The sequence below is a fragment of the Cryptomeria japonica genome, chromosome 10 (assembly GCF_030272615.1).
Source record: "Cryptomeria japonica chromosome 10, Sugi_1.0, whole genome shotgun sequence".
Taxonomy (NCBI): domain Eukaryota; kingdom Viridiplantae; phylum Streptophyta; class Pinopsida; order Cupressales; family Cupressaceae; genus Cryptomeria; species Cryptomeria japonica.
In genome coordinates, this window is record NC_081414.1 from 705,279,180 (window position 1) to 705,303,334 (window position 24,155).

Consider the following 24,155-nt stretch of genomic DNA (forward strand, 5'->3'; position numbering starts at 1 on the left):
GAGTGACAATACTAAAAAAACTAAATTTAGGTGTGATCAAATATAAGGAGGAAATACTTAAACATCTGAGAATGAGATGGGTGCCCTTAAGATTTATGAAGATTTTGATGAAAATGAGGATATCGGTGAAACCACAAGGCTCATGGACAATGGCGATGGTTTCATGAGATTTTAAAGGAAGATAAGTGATGCCGCCTGTTGAGCATCCATTTTGAATAATTATCTATGGAGTAGCCACTAATTGTTAAAATAAATCATCATTTTCATTAATACCATGGTGGCCCACAAGTCATCAAGTAGGTACAATAGCAACCTATAAGATAACCGGGTTCAAATAAAATCGATGAGACCAACGATGTCTCATAAAAAAAGAGGGGCCATCGAGGAAAGGAAGCACCGACGAACTTCAGAAAAGACTCATCGAAGACAGTGATTTCATCGACAAAGATATCGAGGAAAGAGGATAAAGTTTTCATCAACGGGAAAGGGACTTCGGGGAGACAATACCATCAATGCAACATAAAAGGGACACACCGAAAGGAATGTTCCATCAAAAGAATAATGTCGATCAGACAAAAGGCAGCTCCATCGATAAAAGATGTTGATGAGGAAATAAGTTTCAAAGAAACTAAAAGGGGAGCCTCCAATATGCCTGGTTTCACCGATGCGACTTTATCAGTGGAGAAAGGCTTCATGAGACAAGAGGTCTACTCACCGATAGGGAATGTTGATTTCGATGGAAGAAGAGATTCAATGGAACAAATAAAGGAGGTCACCGAAGCCCGAGGCTTCTTCGACATAAAACCCTAAGGAGTGCAAATAATATCGATGAGACCCAATGATATCCCATTGTTGTGGAAGGGCCATCGAGGAAAGGAAGCACCGATGAACTTCAGAAAGATTCATCGAAGACAGAAATTCCATTGACATAAGATGTCGAGGAAAGCGGAGATGGTTTTCATCGATGGGAAAGGTCATCGAGGAGATAATACCATCGATGCAATATAAAAAGGTCTCACTGAAAGGAAAGTTCTCACTGAAGGAATAATGTCGGTTAGGCAAAAGGTAGCTGCATCGATAAAGATATCGATGAGGAGATAGGTTTCGAGGGAACTAAGAGGCATGCCTATGATACGCAAGGTTTACCGATGCGACTTTATCAAAAGAAGAAGATAAGGGAGGCTAAAGAAAGGCTACGGTGAGACAATAGATCCAATCACCGACAGGGCATGATGATTTCGATGGGAGAAGGGTTTCGGTGAAGCAAATAAAGGAGGTCACTGGAGCCCGAGGATGCTTCAACATGAAAACCTAATGGAGTTCAAATAATATCGATGAGACCCAATGATGTCTCATCGATATAGAAGGGCCATCGAAGAAAGAGAGCACTGATGAACTTCAGAAAAGACTCATCAAAGATAGAATTCCATCGACAAAAGATATCAAGGAAAGTGAAGATGGTTATCATCGACGGGGCAAGGTATTCAAGGAGATAATAGAATCGGTGCAACATAAAGGGACTCACCAAAAGGGATGTTCTCATCGAAAGATTTAAGTCAATTAGACAAAAGGCAGCTACATCGATAAAAGATATCGATGAGGAAATAGGTTTCGAGGGAGCTAAAAAGGCTTGCCTCCGATATGCCTGGTTACACCGATGCGACTATATTAGTGGATGATGATAAGGGAGGAAAAAGAAAGGCTTTGGTAAGATAATAGATCCATTTGCCAATAGGGCATGATGATTTCGATGGGAGAAGAGTAACGGTGGAACAAAAAATATTTGAATTGAATGTTTGCCTGAGTATCTATACGTAAGTACAAGGGGAAGGAAGAGGAGTAAATAAGGGGGTTAAAATAGAGTCTGGGAAAGAGAAACATAAGGGGTAGAAAGGAGAAACATGCTACCGACACTTTAGGACACGAAGACAAAAGAGGGGGGTGCCTTAAGGTGGCACAGACAGCAGATTGATGCCATCGACTCCCAAGTTGGCTAGCTCATCCGATCTTTTATTGCCCTCCCTATAAATATGATTGACTATGAACCTATCAAAATCTCTACATAAGTCGAGAGCTTTTGACAACAAAGTATTAAGTCTCCAATTAGGCATACTACCTTTCCTCGGAGCATTGACAATTATAGCCGAGTCTCCCTCAATTTCTAGGTTCTTAACTCTTAGTTTCCTACATAAATGCAGACCCTCCACTAGGGCAATAAGCTCCACCCAGTTGTTGGTGTTGATGCCGGTTGGAGAGGCAAGGGTTGCTAGTTCCTTGCCTTCCCAATTATGAACAACACATCCTAACCCTGCTTGCCTTGGGTTGCCACGGGATGCCCCATCAAAGTTTAGCTTCATCCAGCCTTCGCCTGGGGGCTGCCATCTGCAAGCATCCCTTGATCGAAGACTTGCAATAGGACCATCTCCTACAAAGGGGGGAAAGGATAAGCCTTCCCAATGTTTTATCATCTTTTCATCCCAATAAGTGATAGATGCATTCTTCAATGTGCCTGAAGACAGTTGGTTGTTCATGAGCTCAATGATAGCTGACTCTATCCTGTTAATGATTCTGGGAACCTCTAGTTTTTCATTCTTAAAGAGACGTCTATTTCTCTCCTTCCATAGTTCCCACATAATGGAAGAGGGAAGAGCTATCCATAAACCTTCAAAGTGACATACACGCCTGAGAAGAGGCCATGCCTTGAGCATTCCGAAGATGGTGTGGGGAAAGGCTGCTGACCATTCAAGTTTGTTGGTGAACCAGATCCAACATTTGTGAGCAAAGGGGCAGTTAAGGAGGATATGATTGGTGTCTGCCTCGTCTACCTCGCAAAGAGGACATCTACTAGGGCCCTCATACCCCAATCTTCTGAATTTGTCCGCAATAAGGAGCTTGTTCTGAGCCGCAAGCCAGGAGAAGAAACCTGCCTTAGGCAGACAATATTTATCCCAACAAAGTTTCAAGGGAAGCTCAGTCATAGGTCTTATGAACGATTTGGAGATGAGAGAGTACCCATCCTTGGAGTTGTATTCTCCACTTAGGGAGCCATCCCAGATGAGCTTGTCCTCATTCTGACCTAAGGCAATGTTCCTTGATTTAAGAATTGCCATAAGTTTTTGTTTATCCTTTACTGGGATATCCTCATTTTCCTTCTCGATCCACTGCCAACCAGCCACATCCTCTGAAGGGGAGATATAGTTATTTAACAGGGGTCCCCTATGAGATTCAAGAAGGATACAAGAAGCACCAGAGTCATGGATATTATCAATAGCCTTATATCCACTAGATGAACCCAACCAAAAGAGAGCTTTATCCCCGGACCCCAGGTTCCACGTGAGTCTTTCAGAGATAATCCTCTTGCAGTCTAACATAAAATTCCATAGGCAAGATCCTCTGGGAGGGTTGGTTTCTCTAAATATTTGGATAGGGTTCCCTCCATTAAGGTATTTGTGATGCAGCAAGTGAGCCCATTTAAGGTGGGGGGATCTGAACATCCTCCAGACCAACTTGGCACCCAAGGCTTTTCCCTGATCGTGAAGGTTTTTAATGCCAACTCCTCCTTCTTTAGGTTTGCATATCTTGTCCCAGGATATGAGTGATATTTTACGATTGTCATCAAAACCTTGCCAAAAGAAGGTCCTAAGATTCTTGTTGAGCTCTGCAAGTTTAGAAGAAGATAAGTGTTGACAGGAGAGCTGGTAAATGGGCATAGCTAACAAGACCGATCTAACCAAGGTTGCTCTACCTGCAGATGAGAGCCATTTTCCTTTCCAAGTGTTAATCCTAGACTTTATTTTATCCACCAAGTTGTCCCATAATTTTGAGGGTCTTCTCCCCTTGTCAAGGGGAATGCCTAGGTATTTGCAAGGAAGAGTTCCTTCACTAATCTCCAGGGCATTGCTGATCACTTTTCCTAAGGGGGGATCTATGTTGAACATAAATACTGTAGACTTGGCCAAATTCACCTCTTGACCCGAGGCTAGCATATAGGAATTACGGATGCCTTTGAAGGCGCTCGCTTCCCTTACACTTCCCTACCCAAAAAGCATTGTATCGTCGACAAATTGCTGGTGGGTAAAGGAAGGGAGGCCACTGGTAATGGGGATTCCTTAGATCCCACCTTCCTCTTTGGCCTTAGAGATGGACCTACCTAGGGCTTCAACCATGATGATAAAGAGGAAGGGGGACATAGGATCTCCTTGCCTGAGCCCTCTTGAGCTGTTGAAGAAACCTTCTGGGGAACCATTAACCAAGACCAAGAATTTGGGGGTGGATATACATTCAAAGATTAGGTTGATCCAGGATTTGGAAAATCCAAAGGCCTCCAAGCATTTGCATAGGAAGCGCCAATCAACTTTGTCGTAAGATTTGCTTATGTCTAATTTGACTAGCATACTTGGGGCCCGATTGAGCTGGACCGAATGAATGGCCTCTTGGGCTATAATAACCCCATCATAGATTGATCTATCTGCTACGAAGCCGGTCTATTCTTCACTAATAATAATGGGGAGAAGATTCTGGAGTCTGGCTGCTAGGGTTTTGGTTAAGAGTTTGTACAGAGTGTTGCAAAGGGCTATTGGTCTGAAGTCATTAAAGCTTTCAGGGTTCTCTTTTTTGGGGATGAGAGTTAAGAAGGTATTGTTGATTTCTTTGAGAATCTTACTAGAGTTCCTAATACCTTCTAAGGTATCCATGATATCTATCCCCATAAAACCCCAACATTTTTGGAAAAAGCTAGTGGGGAAACCATCCAAACTTGGGGCTTTGTCAGGATTCATCTTCATAAGGATAGATTTAACCTCCTCCTCAGAGAATTTCTTTGACAGGATTTTGTTGTGATCATCGTTAATGAGTTTTGGAAGATTCTTGATAATATTGAGTTGGCCTCTAAGGTTGGAGCCTTCAATATTGTTTAAGATTTTCTCAAAAAACCTTGCTACCTCGAAGGCAACATCATCTGGTTCAGATAGGATGGAACCCTGGCAATTCTTAATTTTAGAAATTTGATTGACCCATCGCCTTTGCTTAGCACTATTGTGGAAAAACTTAGTATTTCAGTCCCCATCACTCAACCAAGTCTCCCTCGATTTTTGTTTCCAAAAGATTCTTCATTTGAGAGTGTCTTTTCATATTCAAAGAGGAGAGCCTTTTCTTTGAGGAAGAGATGTTCATCCATTCCCTTCTCAAGAACCTCAATGTTAACATTCTTAAGATCATTTTCTATTAGGAGTTTTTTATCGAAAATATTTCCAAAATTAGTCTTGTTCCATTCTAAGAGCTTCCTTTTGATAAGCTTTAACTTGCTTGTGATAATAAACATCTTTGAACCAAAGAAGATAGAGCTTCTCCACCAGTTCTCAATAAGGTTTAAAGAGTTATCATCTCTAAACCACATGCTCTCAAATTTGAAGGGGCATTTTTTAAGGGGGTGGTTAGATATTAAGTTTAATTGGAGTGGGAAATTGTCAGATCCTGATAAAGGGAGAGGCTCTACCTTCAGGGAGTAATCAAGCTCTAAGAGCCCCCCATGGATAAAGAACCTATCGAGTTTCTCAGCGATGTTATAGAAACTAGTCCTTCTGTTGTTCCAGGTGAAGGCATTCTCTGCCGTCTAGATTTCCAACAGGGAATTCCTATTGATCCAATGATTGAAATCTACAACTGCTGGAGGGAGTTTGCTGCTACCTCCTCTTTTGTTAGCTACCTTGGTGATAGCGTTGAAATCTCCACCAATGATGCATACATCATTTGGGAAACTTCTAAGGAAAGACTTAAGTTCCATCCAGACCCTAGCCTTATCCCTATTATGGGTAGGGCCATAAACGTTAATCAATTTGAATCTTAGGTTATTTTTATAGCTTACCACTTCTCCTCGTATCCAATTTTTCTTAATCTCTAAAGGTGTAAACGAGATGAATTTGGAGTCCCAAATGATAGCTAAGCCCCCTGAGGCCCCTATGGCAGGGGAATGTTTTAGCTGTCTAACATCTAGTTTTTTCTCAAAAAGGACAATCTCAGAGGTGTTCATTTTAGTTTCTTGGATTAAAATTATGTCAGGTTTAGAATCAGAGATGCAGTGCTTTAAGATGCATTGTTTGTTAGGGGCATTCAGACCCCTAACATTCCATGTTATGATCTTCATGGCTCTATGGGGAGGAACTTCCCCTCCCCTACATTAAAAAGAGTAGATATTTTAGACTGACCCCTTACTTCTCCATCCTTGGATCTTAGTTCAGCAAGGGATCTCCTGCCTCTTCTCTTACTGAGTTTAGCACATTCAGGAGAGCCTTTGCTTTTCTCAGAGCTGAGAATGCCTAGGGTGTTTGGATTATCATTTTATAAGTTATCTGAAGCTATAAAGAGTTCATTTGATTCTAAGTCGACTCTGACAATATCTACTAGATTTTTGACAAGGAGATCCCTTTGTCTTTCCAGTTCCTCATCATCACAGATTTCATCAACCAGTTGATCCATAAGGTTGTTTGCTACTTCTTCCCCTACAAAATTGGCAATGATGTTAACTTCCCTAGCCACACGATCACTTTCAGATTCTTCAATTATATCAGAAACAACCATCAGAGATGGACGACGAACATCTGCCTCCTTAGCGGCCTCCATACATGAGACTTGAGAGAATGGTTGACATTGCAAGGATGCCATTCCTGGATCTGGGGAAATATTATCCTTCTCCACTAATTGTATAGAGGAGGTTAGTTCCATTAAAGGGGGAGACCCCAAGGGACTCACCCTCTCTGGTGGGATGAGAGAGCTAGATGATGGTGTCAGTCCGAGCTGCTCTATCTGAGGGGGCCACTCACTGATTTCACCCTCTTCTAGGTCTCGATCTCTAAGAAAAGAGTCAACTATAGGTGGATTAATAGTTGGCAATGGAGGTAGAGGGGAGCAAGAGGTCTGAATGGGGGAGCTATGGGGACATAGGTCCGCGGTGAGATGATTAGTGTTAATATTATCCTTAAAGCCCTCAAAGGTAAAATCCCCTCCTTCCACAAATCTGAATGGGGCACCATTAGACTTGAGAAATGATTAAGGGGAAGGTTTCTCAGAGGGGATCTTCCTTGGCATAATATCTTCGAAAGAACCATTATAAAAGGGTAATTCTAGGGTTAAACAGGAATTATTGCATATCATTGTTATGGGCTCTAAAGATTTAATGTTAATATTCATGTTAACGATCAAAAGCTGGTTAAAGAAGCTTAGGGCTAATTTCCTAACTTCTACAAATTTACCTATTTTGTTGCCTAAAATTCTTAAAAAATCATTATTTCGCAATTCTATAGGAAATTTTTCAAGTAAAATTGCTCTATTAACCATGCAGGAGTTGAATTGAGATGGAAAAAAGAGGGGTTGCCATTCCCAGTAATCAAACCCTAGACTCTTGAATGTTAATATGTCCCCGTTTAGCAAAGAATTTCTCAAATTCTGATTACCACATTCAATAGCTAAGAAATTATCAGGAAGGATGTCAATTTTTACCTAGTTATTGAGAGAAGTCGACACCAAATTAGGAATTTAATCAGACGGGATCCCCAAACCTTTCCACCGAGCAAAGAGCATTTGGTCGTTGTAGTGCATTTGATACTTGATCTTAGTATGGGTATCAATTTCAATGACCAACCCATTAGGATTAGCTGGAGGATTTGAAGATTAATTCGACTTAGGATGCTTAGCCTCCTTTAAATTGTGATACTTGGTTAGGGTTTGATTGTTGATTTCTAACATAGATCTATCCTCTGTGGTTGATGGATGCTTCGATTGGACACCCTTAAAATGTTTGTCCACTGCTGAATTCTGATGATGTTGCAGTGAATGACTCGCATGGGTATCCAAGCCCCTCGAAATATTTGATGTGAATTTCCACCAGTGATGGCTTCCCCGGTTAAAGGTTCTGTCTTTATGGGTAGGTTTTAAAAAACCCTCCTCCGAATAATATAGAGGACGACGATCATGGCATATTGGCTGACGATTCAGCCCACTAGCTAGGCATTTGGGTTGCTTGCATCCAGCCTTCTGCCACTTTCGGTTGTCAATGCATGGAGGAGGAGGGGGAGCCCTTCCCATCTCTATCAGTGAGTATTTGGTTTTCGTGAAGAAGGTCTGTTGTTCCTGAGTTTTTGTTGCTGCTGAGATAAGGACATCTTCCCGGTGGTTGCTAGCAAGAACAGAAAATCTATTCCCGAAGCCATAAAAGTTGCCATACGGAGACCTCGATAGCAGATTAGATGTCGCATAGACATTGCAACAATTTTTCGCTTGCAGAGCCATTTTTCGAATAATATCTCAAATAATCTTTTAATTTCTCTAGGAATTAATTAAATTAATTCTAACCTTTAGATTAATCTTCCACTCATTTAAAAAAAAAAAATTATTTGGTGAATATTCTACTTGATTCTTTTTAAAATTATCTCTTGGATCTTTCACTTAGCAAAGTTTATCCTAGATATGGAGGAATGTTTATTTTAAGTGGATGTTAATATTATTAATTTAATTAATAGAAAATAGTTATTTAATATCAATGATTAATTATTGCAATATGAAGATTGTTTCTATTGTTATGTAAAAGTTTCACATGTTGAATTTCAGCCTCATATGCAATCTCATTACTAAAGTCAAAGTTCTTAAATTTCTCCGTTTTGGTGAATTTGCATGAGTAATGCAATATTTCAAAAACTTTATTCTTTCATAATCTACATAATTCACAATTTTGTATGCTTGAATAAACAACAAATTTGTATTGGACTACTACTTTTGTAGTAGTTGAGTAGACTTAATAGTGTCATGTTTTACAATAATGATATTTAGGTATCTAATCAATATTACAAATTCAATTTCAACTTTCAAATTGAAACATGTTCAAAGATGTTATTTTAACATGTGAATAAAAAAACTTAAGTTCATCTTTCTTTATTTCGTAGGAAAATTACCATTATAGCTCAAAGAAGCCATAGCAAGTATTGTGTTCAAAGAAGCCATTTTCATCATGCAAAAAGAGCTCAAGCTCATCTTTTTTTTTCTTCATCTAATTCCTCTAACCTACTATAGAGAACTTGTGTCTCTTATTATGGAATCAAAATTGAGATGAAGAGTTACTTTATGTCCTTAGATTTAATTAAATGATATGTGGCATTTCATAAACACTTGCCACTCCATTAGGAAAACCATCACTCCTACAAGTGAACTTAAAGAAAATCCAAACCCCTAGCCATAAAAGAAAAAGAAAAATTACTTATTAATGATTTGATTCTGAAAGAAATGTTATTTTTAAGTATCTTTAATAAAATTATGTACTTTATTTAACCAATGCTACATTTATATTTATAAAATAGTTTATATAAATTAAAATCAATATAACAATTGCACTTCCATCATAATTCTATTGTAAAATTGTCCCTATTAACTAAAACAAACACACCACTAAAAGAATGAAGCTAAATTCATAAAGAAAATTGATAACATGAAGACAAATCAACTCGCTAAATTCATAACAGGCTCAGATTGGAACCCGATAAAGTGGACGAGTTCAGAGATAAACCCACGGTGTGGTTCGTCTGCTCGGAGGGCGGCATTGATAAGTTCATGGAAAGTATGAATGGAAACAATGAAAGACTATCCAAGCAATTTGTGACTTCCTGGGAAGACAGAAGAGTTACCATGGGGGGTATCTCGTTCGAAATCAATGAAGAAGTTATAGCCCAGGCGACGAGTTTTTCTATGGAGGGAAGGAAATGGAAAAAGCAGAGCCGTATTGCGGATACCACCAGCTTGAACAAGTTCTTCCGCGAGGGTGAAAACCCTGTTAAGAGGGCTGGCGTTTTCAATAGGGAGGAGCTCCCTCACCAGTGGGATGAGGTCTGTTATATTGTGATGAAGTATTTCACGCTGGAGGGAAGGTATGGTATCTTCTATTACTACCATCTCCCTTTCCTTAACCATTTGAGAAATAAGGACTATATTTCCATTCCGTTTTTCTTGTTGCATTCTATGGATGCTAATGTTAAGGACATTGCTGAAGCTAAGAAAAAAAGGGAAAGATTTCCCCATCCTCCACCAAGGCCTTATTCTTCGCCTGTACAACTTTCACCTCGCCCTCTGCCTGCTTTCTTCCATCTTTGTTCATAACGTGACTAATACTAGCCCTCCGACCCACCCTCCTGCTAAAAATGATGCTAGCCCCCCTCGGCTCCCGAAAATTGGCTCTTGCAGCAAGAAAAATAAAAAACACTCCCCTGAGGAGGTCATAACTCCCAAGAAAGTCAAAATCCAGGAGATTGATTCTGACATGGAATTTACCGAAGAGGCCAATACCCCCTGTCACTCTGGCAGGCTTGCCTCTAAACCCTTAGAAAAATCTCTGAGAGACCCCTCCTCTTCGCATGACATTGGCAATTCCATCCCGACTGATAAAATGGTTTTGCCCCACCATAACCCGACCCCTCAATCTGTTAGCTCCACCTAGGCTTCTGAAAGCCCCACCTCTTCAAAGAGTCTAGAGCCTGCAAATTTCCCCTCCTTGACTTTCAGACTGGAAAAAATGATGGTTGTGGAGGAGGCGAGTAGCATAAAAGAGGAGGAGGAAAACAACCCGGCGGAGTTGGAGAAAAAGATGGAGGCCTTCTCTGATAATGTGCAGGTTATCACCAGCAGACTGGAGGCGGTGGAGTCCAAAATGCATGATGTCTCTAAATTTGCTCTGAATGTTATGCGTTGCTCGACTACCACTCTATGCCTCATGCAGGAAAGCACGTCCAAAGGTAAAGGCAAGGATGACGAGGACTACAAGGCCTTGTTCAAATTCCTCACCAAGGAATGGGCTAGAAAGCTACTCCTGAAGAGGAGCCATGGGAAAAAAAAGTAATTTTCTATATGCGGAGGAATGCTGGTTTTTTATCTACGTTTAGTAGCCTATGGGTGGATAGCGTTAGCCTATGCTTTTGTTTATATTTCTCTGTTTATTGCCCTGCGTGGCAAATGACTAAAACTCTGATTATTACTACCTTAATTCTGATAAACTCTCGTAGAATGATAATTGTTTTTGATAGAGGCAAAATGCTGTAACTCTGTTGATTATCTGCGGACAGTGGCCCTGCCACTGGCCTTCTTAATGTTCCTATGGGTCAGCCCCCTTGTTTTTTGACTGCTTTTAATATAATAAACTAGCTAAAGTCAATGTATTTAAAGTTATTTACACATAAATATCATTCTATACAAAGATGTTGTAAATTAAATTAATGTATCTTTTATGTACATATAAAAAATTATATTCTATAACATATTTTATATATAATTTTTTATTGACATAACTTTTGCACCTTCTTTAGATAGAAGTGGTGGTGTTAATTTTTTTTTATCTCTTACCACTTGCTGTATGTGGTAGATCCCTCAACAATTTTTTTGTCTCATCATTTTTTTACCTCACAAAAATCAGCCAATTGCATTGATCGAAACACCCCACTTGCATGGGGTTGGGAAATAGTATTATAATTTCTTGGAAGGAAACATTTAACATTACATTGGTTAAAACGCTCAATAAAGGGATAGTAACGTCATTTAACATCGTAAATATGTAGTGTGATAGTAGTCATTTCATTATTGTTGCTTAGCTAATTTATCGAATCTCATAAGTTGACCATTATAAATGTGCAGGAGAAGGAGAATTTAGATTACCATAATTTGAACTAGATTCATAATATTGTAAACACGCGAAGGAAAACAGATCTATAAAATTTTATCTAGGGAAGAAATAGATGAGATTATTCAATGGAACTATGTAGATGCGAGTCCTAATTCCACATATAAGCTTAGTTATGCATTCAACCAAGACCAAAAAATGAATGAATTAAATATATTATTTGCAAGCAAATCTACGTATACTATTTTAATAATTTAACTCTTAATTAAAAAATATAAAATTTATAAACAAATGTCATTGGTTGTTTGTTCACCATTATTTATTCTTCCTTTATTAAGGTATATTTTTACTTTAAAATATATGTATGAGAATTAATTACATAAGATTGATTTTATAAATTTTAGATAATGAGGTTAGATGATTTTTATATGATTTTTTATAAAAATATTATAGTTTAAAATTAATTACAGATTAAATTATATTGATATAATTTATTATTTCATATAACATTTCATTTAATACAAATTGTATCATTTATGTACATTGTATTAAAATATATAATTAATAAATAATAGGCATTATAGATATTGCAAATTAAATTGTATTAGTATATATAATATTATATAAAAGACATCAGGTTTCCACAATCCATGAGATAGTAATCAGTTGCTTCCGGAGTAGATTGTGTGTGATTTTTTTGCATCAACGTTTCAGATCACACTATGTGATCCATCACCAGGATGTAGAGCAAGAGAGCAAGGAGCTGGATCACAGAGTGTGATCCGAAACATTGATGCAAAAAATTCACACACAATTTACTTCGGAAGCAGCTGATTACTAATATTATATAATGCAAATTATTAAATTTATTTCTAAAACAATATTATAAGTTTTATATTCTGGTTGATTCAAAATAACTCCTCTCAAGATCACTGGATTTTGATGATTTTTGACTTGAGTTTTATCATTGATCACCTTTAAATATAGTAGATCTTGCATTAATAATATTATAGTTATATTTAATAATAGATATTATATTCTATACTTATTATAGCATATATTACATATTAATATATCCGTCTCTCTCTCCCTCTCTCCCTCTCTCTCATTTATCTCTCTCTCTCCCCTTTTCTCTCTCCCTCTTCTCTATCTCTACCTCTCTATCTCTTTATCTCCCTCTTCCTCTCTCACTCTATCTTCATCTTTACCTCTATATTCTTCTCCCCCCCTCTATCAATAAGCATGTCTCCCTCTCTTTATCCACCCGTCTCTCTTTCCCTCTTCCTAGACCTATGTATCTATTTATCTCTCCTCCTCCTCTCCTATCCCTCACTCTCCATCTCTATCTTTAACTCCTTACCTCTCTATCTCTCCCTATTACAAACATAACTTGAGCATGTTAGTAATGGAGTCTAATTATCTTCCCGATTCAATAATTTTATTTCAATAATATTTGAATCCTTTTAAGTGGACGCATAGTTTATTTGAAGCTATTATTTTTCTGTTAAGACTTTTGTTGTATAAACAACATTATTTGCTAAATGACCTACCAATTGATCTCATGTACTACACAAATGTATGCAAAAATAAACCAAAATTTTCCCTAATTAACCTTCCATAAAGATCTTCAGCGTACCCATTACACACCATGTTGCAATGCTAGTTTTTATGGTTAATATGAATTAAGGTTATTATTCAATTAATAAAGGTAGTTGGTGTATAGTGGTTTGAAAATAACAGCCGTGAGTTTTGTGGAGTTTCAGTTTGGCCCGCAATGCCAACATTCACAATTGTACATGAGACATTAAGTGGAGGGAGAGCATTTCACTTTGGTAGGAAGTTTATCAATACATTTTGCACACTATTAAATTTTCATATTTAGCAGCTGTACAATTGTTAGTGACGTGGATTTGAGATTTAAATTAGTACTTAAATCCCTCTGTCGATCGGATGCAATGCCATTGATGATGTGGAAAAGTTTCTGAAAGGTGTGGACGGTCGATCAAGAACACAAGTTAGAGGCATCAAAGAAATAGGAAGATTAAAGGTATATATGTATCATGATTGAAGGTATATTTTGTGCATGATTTAATCAAAGGTATATATGTTAATCGATCATGTACAAAATGTCCTTTATCAATTTTTTTTATGATCACAATCATGTTCTTTAATATTATAATTTAAAATTTTAAAAGTTGATATTTTTAAATTTTTTTTTTCTTTTTTCTTTTTAATGTTTGTGATTTTATTTAATGATCTCATCTTAGATCATTTGTATAAAAAATGTAGATACCTAAAATTGTCTTGATCTAATTAAATAAATATTTTTTTATTTAATTATCCCTTTTTCTTCTATTAATTAAATGAATATTTATTCACTAAACCTTTTCTAGCACTCTTCTATCTTAATTAAATAATTTTTATTTATTTAAATTCCCCTTATTTGATTTATTTAATTTATGTGACCCTTCTTCTATTAATTAAATAAGCTCTTTAACTTATTTAATAATTCATTTATCCTTTTCCCTTTTCATTTATCTAAATGACAAGTGGCCCCTTTTCCATCTTAACCACTTCCTTTATTTTATTATTTTCTTTACCTACATTTCAATCTTAGTAGACCATCTTTTATCTCACCTCTTAATCCTATCCTTCTATTTTCAGGATGTTCTCTATAAAATAGGCTTCCTCCTCTCATCCTTCATTAATCGAATCTTGGAGCATACTTACATTTTGTCAAATTGTTTTTAGCATACATCATCACAACCACATTTGTTCTTCATTGAGCTCTTGTGCAAGCATAAAAAAATGAGAGCAACCATATGAAAACAAGATCAATGGAGATAGGAGAACGATGAAGATCAGACCCATTTGAATGTGCGAAGGTATCATTTGATTTATTTTATGATTTTGCATTCTTAATGGTTCTTCATTGATGTGTTATTGAATTTCATTGTGAATTTTCATATTATGAGTTGAGCACCTTCAAAATTGTTGAAAACGAAAATCAGATGAAACAATATGTGATGGCGCTCTGCAACTCTGACTAGACCTAGGGTTTGGACTCTGGGTTGCAGGGTCGTAGGCACTGACGTGGGGATGTTCACATGCTCTCCACGTTGGTAAGCGAATAACTCGGTTTGTGTGCAGGTTATACTCCCAACGTCCTTCTTCGCCGTCGCCTTGCTCTCCTTTGTGTGAGCAGTAAATGCTATTCAATGGAGAGCTCTTCTGGAGGTGCCGAAAAACCTAGTGAAGATGCTCCATTTAAAACCAAAACATTCAAAGATGTGGTTACTTTATCATCTCCCACCGTCGACGAAGGTGTGAGGTTTGTTACAAACTTTAATGATAGCCCCTATGGAGAAGGTAAGGACCCTCACTCTGCTCGAGATTTCATCACCATTTCCCCTTTTGATTTAATGTGTAAAGAAATTAATATGGAAAAGAATAGGCTTAAAGATACAACCATTTTCTTTGCAACTGTAGATGTAGATAAATGTCCTGCGCGTAAATTTATGGATGATTGGATTAGAAATGTTTGGAATATTAAATTAGGTTATCTGGTTTCATTTTGTAGGCTCATTCAAAAAGGATTGTTTGTATTTTTTTTAAAGATCATAAAATACAAAAAGAAGTGCTTAGTAAACAATACTGGTCTGTTGGAAAATGCACATTTCGTGCCCTCGAATGGTCGCCAGAAGTGGTTAATGAGGAAATACTTGCACTCTTGTGCCCTAGATGGGTTTTAATTTGAGATGTGCCTCTGTGGTTGTGATTTCCCCAAAACGGTTAACATTAACCTAGAATCCGAAGTTGTTACATGCCCTGTTGAAATCCTTGGCGGGGTGAATGCGTGCTTTCTCTGCAGGAAACATGGGCATATTCGCAAGAATTGCCTGATTATTAACAAGTTCAAGGGTTCAGATAGACCTCGAAGTCAATCCAATAACCCGCAACCTGTTCATGCGAAGTACATCCCGAACATGGAAAATCTTAACGCCATTAGTAAAAAAATTAATAATCTTTTAACTGGAGAAAATTCTAAACCCCAAGAACCTGATAAAATCTTCAATTCGGGTAACTCTGGAGTTGTCCCCACCCCTCACTCTGCAATTTCAGATGCTCTAAAACAGATGAATAAGAATTCGCAGGATGAGTTTCAGATTGTGGGGAAAAACCCTAAGAAAAGAAGGAGGAAAAATGCTCAACAGTTAGCCTTGGAAAAAATTAGGGCAAATGTACCTAGTAATTCAAGTTATGCGATTAACAAAATGAATATGGAAAGCAATTTAATATCACCTATGGAGGACGATGTGCATGAGGTCCCCCCAAAGATGAAATTCTCTAGCTTAGCCTCTAGTGTAAATAACCCTGGAAATCAGAATCCTAAAGATAGGGATGGTGTGAATGGTGAGCTAAGTAGGGGAGGGAGTCGGTCTGGGGTGATGAATAAAGCTCCCCATACAAGTTTGATTGAGATTGATTCACCAAAAGTCCTCTTTGAGGTTGACTCACCAATTATCTCCGAGACAGATGCTTCCTCCCTTACTGAACCACCCCTGACACGATCTTTGTCATTCCCCCGAAGAAGTTTGTTGAATTAGAGGATACCTGTGTGATTGAGGTCATTGTTGCTGACCCTAAGGCTGGTGAAGCTAATTCCCTACCCAGTGATGTAATTAATTTAGACCCTCTAGATAGGTTGAAGGCATTCAATCCTAGTTCTGAGACCCCGAAGATTCCCAGTTAGGGGGACAATAGGAAGGTGTCTGAGGTTGAGGATGAGGATCAGGGTGAGGAGTGCATAGGAGAAGAAGGAGAATGGACAACGGATAATAAAAACCTCGAGGCAATTCCTAGAAGAAGAAGGGGCAGACCTCTAGGATCCAAAAATAGGGGTGCTAATAATAGAAGGAATAATGAGGAGAAGAAAGATCTCCCGAGATGCTTTAACAAGTTTAAGGCATCCAAAGAATAAAAATAATACATCGTGTAAAGATGAAGTGCATCTCTTGGAACATTAGGGGTCTGGAATCTCCAGACAGGAAACAGATTGTCAGAAAGTTTGTTAATCAGCATAAGAATGCAGATTTTATTATGTTTCAAGAACTCAAGGCTGTCAAGTTTAACCTAGAAGTCAACCTAGAATTTATATGGAAAGACTCTATTGAGGTTTTCTCAAAGCATGACAGAGGTAGAGGAGGTGTTGGAATACTTATTAACCCCAAATGGAAGGAGCATATAGTGAACCAAGGATGCTCATCGTGTAACAGAGCGGTCTAGGTTTCCCTAGAAGATAATGGAATCGGATTTGGAATTTTTTCTGTCTATGCATCCAATGACTACAGAGAGAGATGAAATGTGGGATTGGATCACTGCACTATTGGATATCCATTGGATTGTTGGGGGTGACTTTAATATGGTTGAAACTCGTGAAGATAAAAGTGGAGGTATCCCTATGGAATGAAAAGGGATGGAGAAATTATATTGGGAGATAACGAAAAGCCGAAAGAAACTATTCGACCCCCTGTTCTGCAATAAGAAGGAAAACACCGATATTTGGTACACTTGGTGAAACTATCAGAGAGGAAAACATAGGATCTATTGTAGGCTGGATAGATTCTATGTTAATAGAGAGCACTTCTCCTTTGATCTTGGCAAGAATGGCAATCTAGTGACAGTTTATCCGACTACACTTTCAGACCACCATCCTATCATTTCACAGATTAGGCTCAGAGACTCTTCCGAGGGAAAAGGAATTCCCAAAGATAAATTATTTCTAAAATCCAATATTTTAAAAGACACAGATGTGTTGAGTGCAGTTAAGATTGTTAGGCTATTTAACAAGAGTAATAGATTGTTGAAATCTAGTGTGGAAAAATGGAATCAGAATGTCAATAGTTGGCAGGTGTTGCTTCAAACCATAGGACAAAAGAAAGCCAAGGATTATAGGTGGAAAGAGAGAGAACTATCTGACAAACTTCACTTATGCGAGGCAGAGATCCAAGACAATCCTTGCAATGTTGAACTTTCTCCAAAAGTATCCCTAGCTAGGGATAACCTCAAAAAGCATCAATAGACTAAGACCAGAGGGGCCATGATCAGGGCTCAGTCTCATTGGATGCAATTCGTGGATAAAGGATCTAATTTTTTCTTCAATATGCTGAAGCAAAAATAGTGTAGAGAACAAATTGATAAGATTTGGTTAGAGAACAGAGAAATAAAGGATCTGGAGGATATCAAGGAGGCATTCTTTCAATTCTACAAAGGTCTCTTCACATATGAAGATTTCGGTAATTCCCGGGAGGCAAGAGAAAAATGCAGAAGGATTATCCCCTCCAATATTTTAGTGGAGGATGCACAGGCATTAAGGGGGCCCATCACTAAATCTCTGGGCCCGGATGGTCTGACGGTAGAGTTCTACAAAGCTAATGAGGATTGGGTTTGTCAAGACTTGTATGAGCTTTACTTTGAGGCTTTAGTTATGGGTTCCTTAGGGGATCGAATTAACAGTGGGATTATCAAATTACTTTCCAAAGATGGAGACAAGTCTCTTATAAAAAACTGGAGACCGATAACACTTCTTAATGTATCTTACAAAATATTGGCTAAGACCCTTGCGATCAGATTGGAGAATATACTTCCTAAGTTCATTTGCTCCACACAAAAAAGATTTATCAAAGGAAGATATATCCTTTAAAATCTAATTACCAGTTGGGAAGCCATGGAATGGGTGAAGAATTCAGGACAGAATGTGGCCATGTTTCTCCTAGACTTCGAGAAAGCATATGACAGGGTAGAATGGGGATTCATTCTGATGATGTTAGAAACATTTGGTTTTCCAACATAATTTTGTAAATGGGTGATGGTTCTCCTCAAAGATGCTTCAACCCAGGTGGAAGTTAATGGTTCCCTGTCACAAAATATTACTCTAGGTAGATATATTAGACATGGCTGCCCCCTAGCCCCTGCTCTCTTTGTTATTGTAGTTGATGCTCTGTTTTACATTTTAAGGGACTCTACTATCTCTCCTAAAGTTCAGGGGGTCCAACTTACGAATGGTGAGGAAATGATCAATGCCCAATTTGCTGATGACACAACACTCTTTATAGAAACCAGTAAACAAAATATAGAGGCCCTGGAAGGAAAAATCAAATTCCTAGGAGAAATATTAGGGGCTAAGATCTCTCAGATCAAGTCTACCATGCTTGGGTGGGAGGAGAGACCTCATAAGTGGCTACAACAGTTTGGGATCCAATGGGGAGGGCCAAATAAAATAGTCAGATACCTAGGAATTCCATTTGCCATATCTCCATCCCTCAAAGAGATGTGGCATTGGGTTAGAAGCAAGATAGACAAAAAGCTTGACAAATGGGATAATAGGCATCTCTCACTCACTGGGAGAGTGCAGGTGTGTCAAAAAATTCTCTCCTCATACAAAATTTACTACTCCTTAGTATTGATGTTCCCCAATTACCAGATCCTAGAGATACAAAAAACCATTAGGAACTTCCTTTGGTCTAAAGGAAAAGGTAACAAGAAGATGCATTCTGTGAAATGGGAATGGTGTCATAAGGACAAGATTTTGGGAGGGCTAGGACTAAAAGACTTGAGAACCCAAGGGATTGCTCTTGTAGCAAAATGGATATTCTAGGCATTAGATGGTAATGAATCTTGGAAGGTTCTGGTTAGGAATAACATATTGAGGGCTGTACCGAAAAAGGCCAAATCTTGGAAATCCCTACCCTTTTGTGACCTTGTGGTTGGAGACTTTGCGGTCTCAATACAAGGCTTGAATGTCTTCAAGTCTATCTGGAAGGCCTAGGATAGTATTAAGCCCTTCATCAACAATAATATGGTTAGCAACAATGAGCTAGTCCATGGAGGTAGATCCATTTGGTGGAACCTCTTGCACTCCTCCAAACCATTGGCACTTATGCAGGGGTGCTCTGCCAAAGCATGGGCGACAAAAGGCATTTGCTTCTTTAAAGACATTATTAAGGATGACAAGCTTCTTGATTGGGATACCCTCAGAGTTAGATTCAACCTTCACGTTTCCCATAGATGGACTTACAACATGCTAGAAAAAGCTTGCGAGAAACTCTACTTGCCCAAAAAGTGCAAGAATGATATTGACTGTTGTAAAGAACTTTTGTGGAATAATACCATCTCTGTATCTAATATTAAAGCTAGCATTATATATAAGACACTAACATATGATGAAGCAATAATTTTCCATGTTAATAAATTATGGTTTGCAGATTTTTCAGTTAAACAATGGCATAAGGTTTTTACTAGACTGTGGTGTAGCCTTGTTGTTCCCAAAGAAAAGTGCTTTAAATAGCTTATGATTATTAACAGGTTGCCCCTCAGAAAAGAACATAATAGCTATGCTATTTGTAATATTTTCAATATTTACAGGGTTCTTGAATCAATTAGACATATTTTTTTTGAATGTAGCATTGCTAGAGAAATTTGGTTACTGTTTGGTATTGCTATTCCTAATCAATTTACTGTGCTTGATGTTATAGTTGGGTATATTAAGGGTCTAAAAAAAGACACTAACCTCTTTTGGTATGTTCTTACTTCTGAGATTTTATGGTACATTTGGAAAATAAAAAATGAGGATAAGTTTCAGGGTATAGGTAGGGCCCTTACTGAGTCTTTTTGTGGACTCACCCTTCACTGAATTCTCTTGTAGGTATCAGTGACAATGAATATAGAAAAGAATAAATTCTTCCGGTTCATAAAAGATGGAAACACAAGGATGTACCTCCACAAGATGGAGAACAGATACAAATGGAAGCAAGCAATCAGAGGGAAGCAGGATGTAGACGTAGCGCTGGAGTCACTGGGAGTAGAGGTTGCTAGAGTTAGAGACCCTGTTAAAGATCAAATCCAGCTACTCATGAAACTTCTTGACGGAAAGAAAGCTATGTGGATGAAGGGCCCTAGGGGATGGACTACATGGGTAATGCATCAGAGAAGCAAATTCTGGGTGGATAATCGGTTGGCAGCTTTGAAGATAGTGGTTTTTTGTATAAGACATTATAGTTTCATGTTTGATAAAAATGTATTCCTACATGTATATATCTCAGTAGACAATCTGCTTACTATTTTGTAAATGTGGGCCGGGGGTCCAAGTTGACATTCCGGTCACTCCTTTTGTAACAACGTTTATTTCCTTATATGCAATACAAAAACAAAATTCATTGTAGATCTAAGGTTTTGTGGTTGGAACTAGGGTTTCCATATTAGGGTTCAAATTTAGCATATACAAGAATAACACATCATAGACTAACACTAGAAGAGTATGCAATTCCCTCTTCTTTTGTATATACATCGATCATCTACTATTTTATAATATAAATCAATCATCTTCCTTATATTAATTGATATCTGAACTAAGGGAAAACTAGTGTGAAGATAGATGGTTAGTTTGAATATAAATATGCATAAAACACTCAAATAAACTCAAGAAATGCCATTATACCTTCACAAATCTTCACTTGTTCCTCCGATTGAGCGGGATGAGGTTGAAGTAGTGGCCCTTCTCCAACCTAATTGGATGCACTCCTTGATTGAATGTGGTGGCTCTCCAATTGTACACAAAATGATTGAGAGGATGATGAGATAGTTGGACTGAGGGTGAAGTGCATGTGCTAGATAAATGGCTAAGTGATGGATGAGTATGGATTTGGCTATAGTTTGGGTTCTTGGATGATTTCTTGGACTCAAAAGGGCAGCATGAACTTGCAAAGTTTGGAGATGTCAAATGAAGGAGTGAAGTCCCCAATTTATAGAAGAAAGGGAGAAGAAATGGAGGGCTAGAATTGATCCAAGATGAAGGGCCAAGATTGCATGTGATCCCACACATAGATCAAGAGGGGTTGACAAGACAAGTGTGGAGTCCAAGAGATATGGCATAAAGACATTTCTTGTCTCCACACTCTTCAAGGTTTATTGGGAAGGCTTCCCAATGCACCTAGGGAAGACAAAAGGAATAAAAATATTCCTTGGATGATGAGAAGGAGAATTTAAAAATTCTCCAAAAAGGGAGCATGGGGATTTGAGGACTGAAGAGGAATTAAAAATTCCTTGGGTGGAGGGATACCTAGAGGAATGTGAGATTTTTCAAAAATCTCAAATTTACCTAGGAAAAGAGCATTTAAGGAAGGTAGTTGGATGGGAGGATGCATAGAGAGATGTGAGAAGAGAATTTTAAGGAAAGTGGTTGAGTGAGGGGATAAGGAGTTGACTTTGTGGCTAATCATGAGGATTAGCCACTAGCAACCCATTAGAAGAGAGATTCGAAGAGGGATTAGGTGGGATTAGAGCAAGTGGGGTTTGTAGGAGGATTTGACTAGGAGATATAATGAGTGGAGGCAATTAAAAATTAGAAGAATAATGGTAAGTGGGATTAGGAGAGTTTCTAGAAGAATTAATTAGGATAATAGTGGATTAGAAAGAGGTGTTTTGTAGGAATCACAAGAATTAATTAATTAATTGAGATTAATTAATTACAAGGGAGATTTAGGAGGAATTAATTTTGATTGCCTTAGAGGAAGAAGGGAAAATTTATTTATTAAATAAATCAATCATTGGGTAATAATGACAATATTAATTAGATTAAATTTAATTAATATTGAGAAGAATAAGGATTAACATAATTAAATAAATTAATTATGTGAGAGAGTTAAAATAATTAAAATAATTAATTTAAGTGTCTACATTTTGCCCCTCTTTTACACAATGACAAAATTTGGCAATGGTTAAAAGATAGAAGAAAAAGGATGTCCCGACGTAAAGCGTGGTTGGTGTATGCCCCCTCGAGAATTTTTTGGAATTTTTGGAAAAATTAGCGGAAAATTCTTGAAAAGAAGAAGGAAGGAGAAAAAATGACAAGCAAATGAGAAAGAAAGAGAGAAACTATTGAGGAAATAGGAAAAGAGATAGAAGAAGGGAGGAGATGAAGGGATGGGCCCACGAGGGGGCCCATATAAGCCACATAGGGCCCAATGAAGGGTCATTGTCACACATAAGCATTGGAGCAAATCAGAACTTAAAAGAGTAGAAGAAGAGATGGGCCGCATTTCAACACATGAGCACCATGCAAAAAGGGTTCACCGTCATGAGAGGCTCGCCCATTATGGTCAATCTGTACATAACCCAAACCTCCTTTGTGATTTGATAGATTTAAGGTAGATTTTAGGGCTAGAATTAGGGCTTGAAGTCTAACGGGGCGGATGTGTTGATCGTCATTTTGGTGCATGCGCCCCTAGGGTAGCGCAAGCATTAGCGAATAGTGCTAGCACACGTGGGGGAATAGGGTTCAGAGAGGGTTTGGGGTCGGGCAAATGTGCTTGGTACGAGCGCCCATGCTAGTCTAGGTTAGGGTTTGGTTTGGGGGGGAAAGGGGTGCGCGACATGATCACCTGTGCCGATGGGGGTTAGGTGCTAGGTCAAGAGGGTTTAGTGTGAGCACCATGGTTTTGGCGTGAGCGTTGAATGAATTAGCGCGAGCGCTAGGGAGGTATAAATTGAAGAATTTTGATAAGTATATGCATTGGAAATGGCTTAGGGGGGATCATGAATGCGTTGACGATATAATAAAGGGAGGGATAAAATTTTGATGAGATAACGAAGTGGTTTGCATGAATGCAGGCATATTTAGGACCATTAGCATTGAGGGAGCATTGGTCGATGACTATGAGGCTTTATAGGTAGCTGAGGGTGGACGAGTTGGAGATACTAGCCATGGTAGGATTGCATTTTATCGGTCAATGACCGAGGATCAGAGTGTATACTGCCATGATGATTACACTTGTAGAGCGGTGGGATAGCAGGAATTGTACCTTCCATCTACCTACAGGAGAGGTGACAATGACATTATTGGATTTATGGAGGATCTTGAAGATCCCCATTCGCGGTGTCATTCCTGAGTATCGACTGGATGCGACAGACTTCTATCTTTGAGAGATTTGTGAGTATGAGGCATTGCCCATGATGGATAGGAGCTGAGTGCATCTAAGGAGAGTGATGGAGATCCCACAAATTCCTTGACTAGTTCTTGTGATCTGTGGGGTTTTGAGTGGACAAGTGATTCCTGATCTGGTAGGGCATGGATTTTCTATCGGATGGAGTTGTTGTGTATATTATATGGTACAGGACTGTGCTGAGTATAGCTGGGGAGAAACGATGCTTGCTCAGCTATATCATGATATGCATCTTGTTGTGTTCAGGGATTATGATAGTCTATCAGCAGGGGTTACCCTACTAAATGTATGGGTGTGGGAGCACATTGTAGTGACATGACCACTCGGGGTACAAGACAGGTGATCCCGACGACCATACATTGACAGATACAGGTGTCTTCTTCATTACACATTGATAGAAGCCATATGGTTTTGGCATCAGGTTTTTGATGAGCTTATGGAATTTACATGGCGACCATTTTTGGATAGTGAGAGGTGGAGGGGAGACTAGCAGCTGCATTGGGTGGATG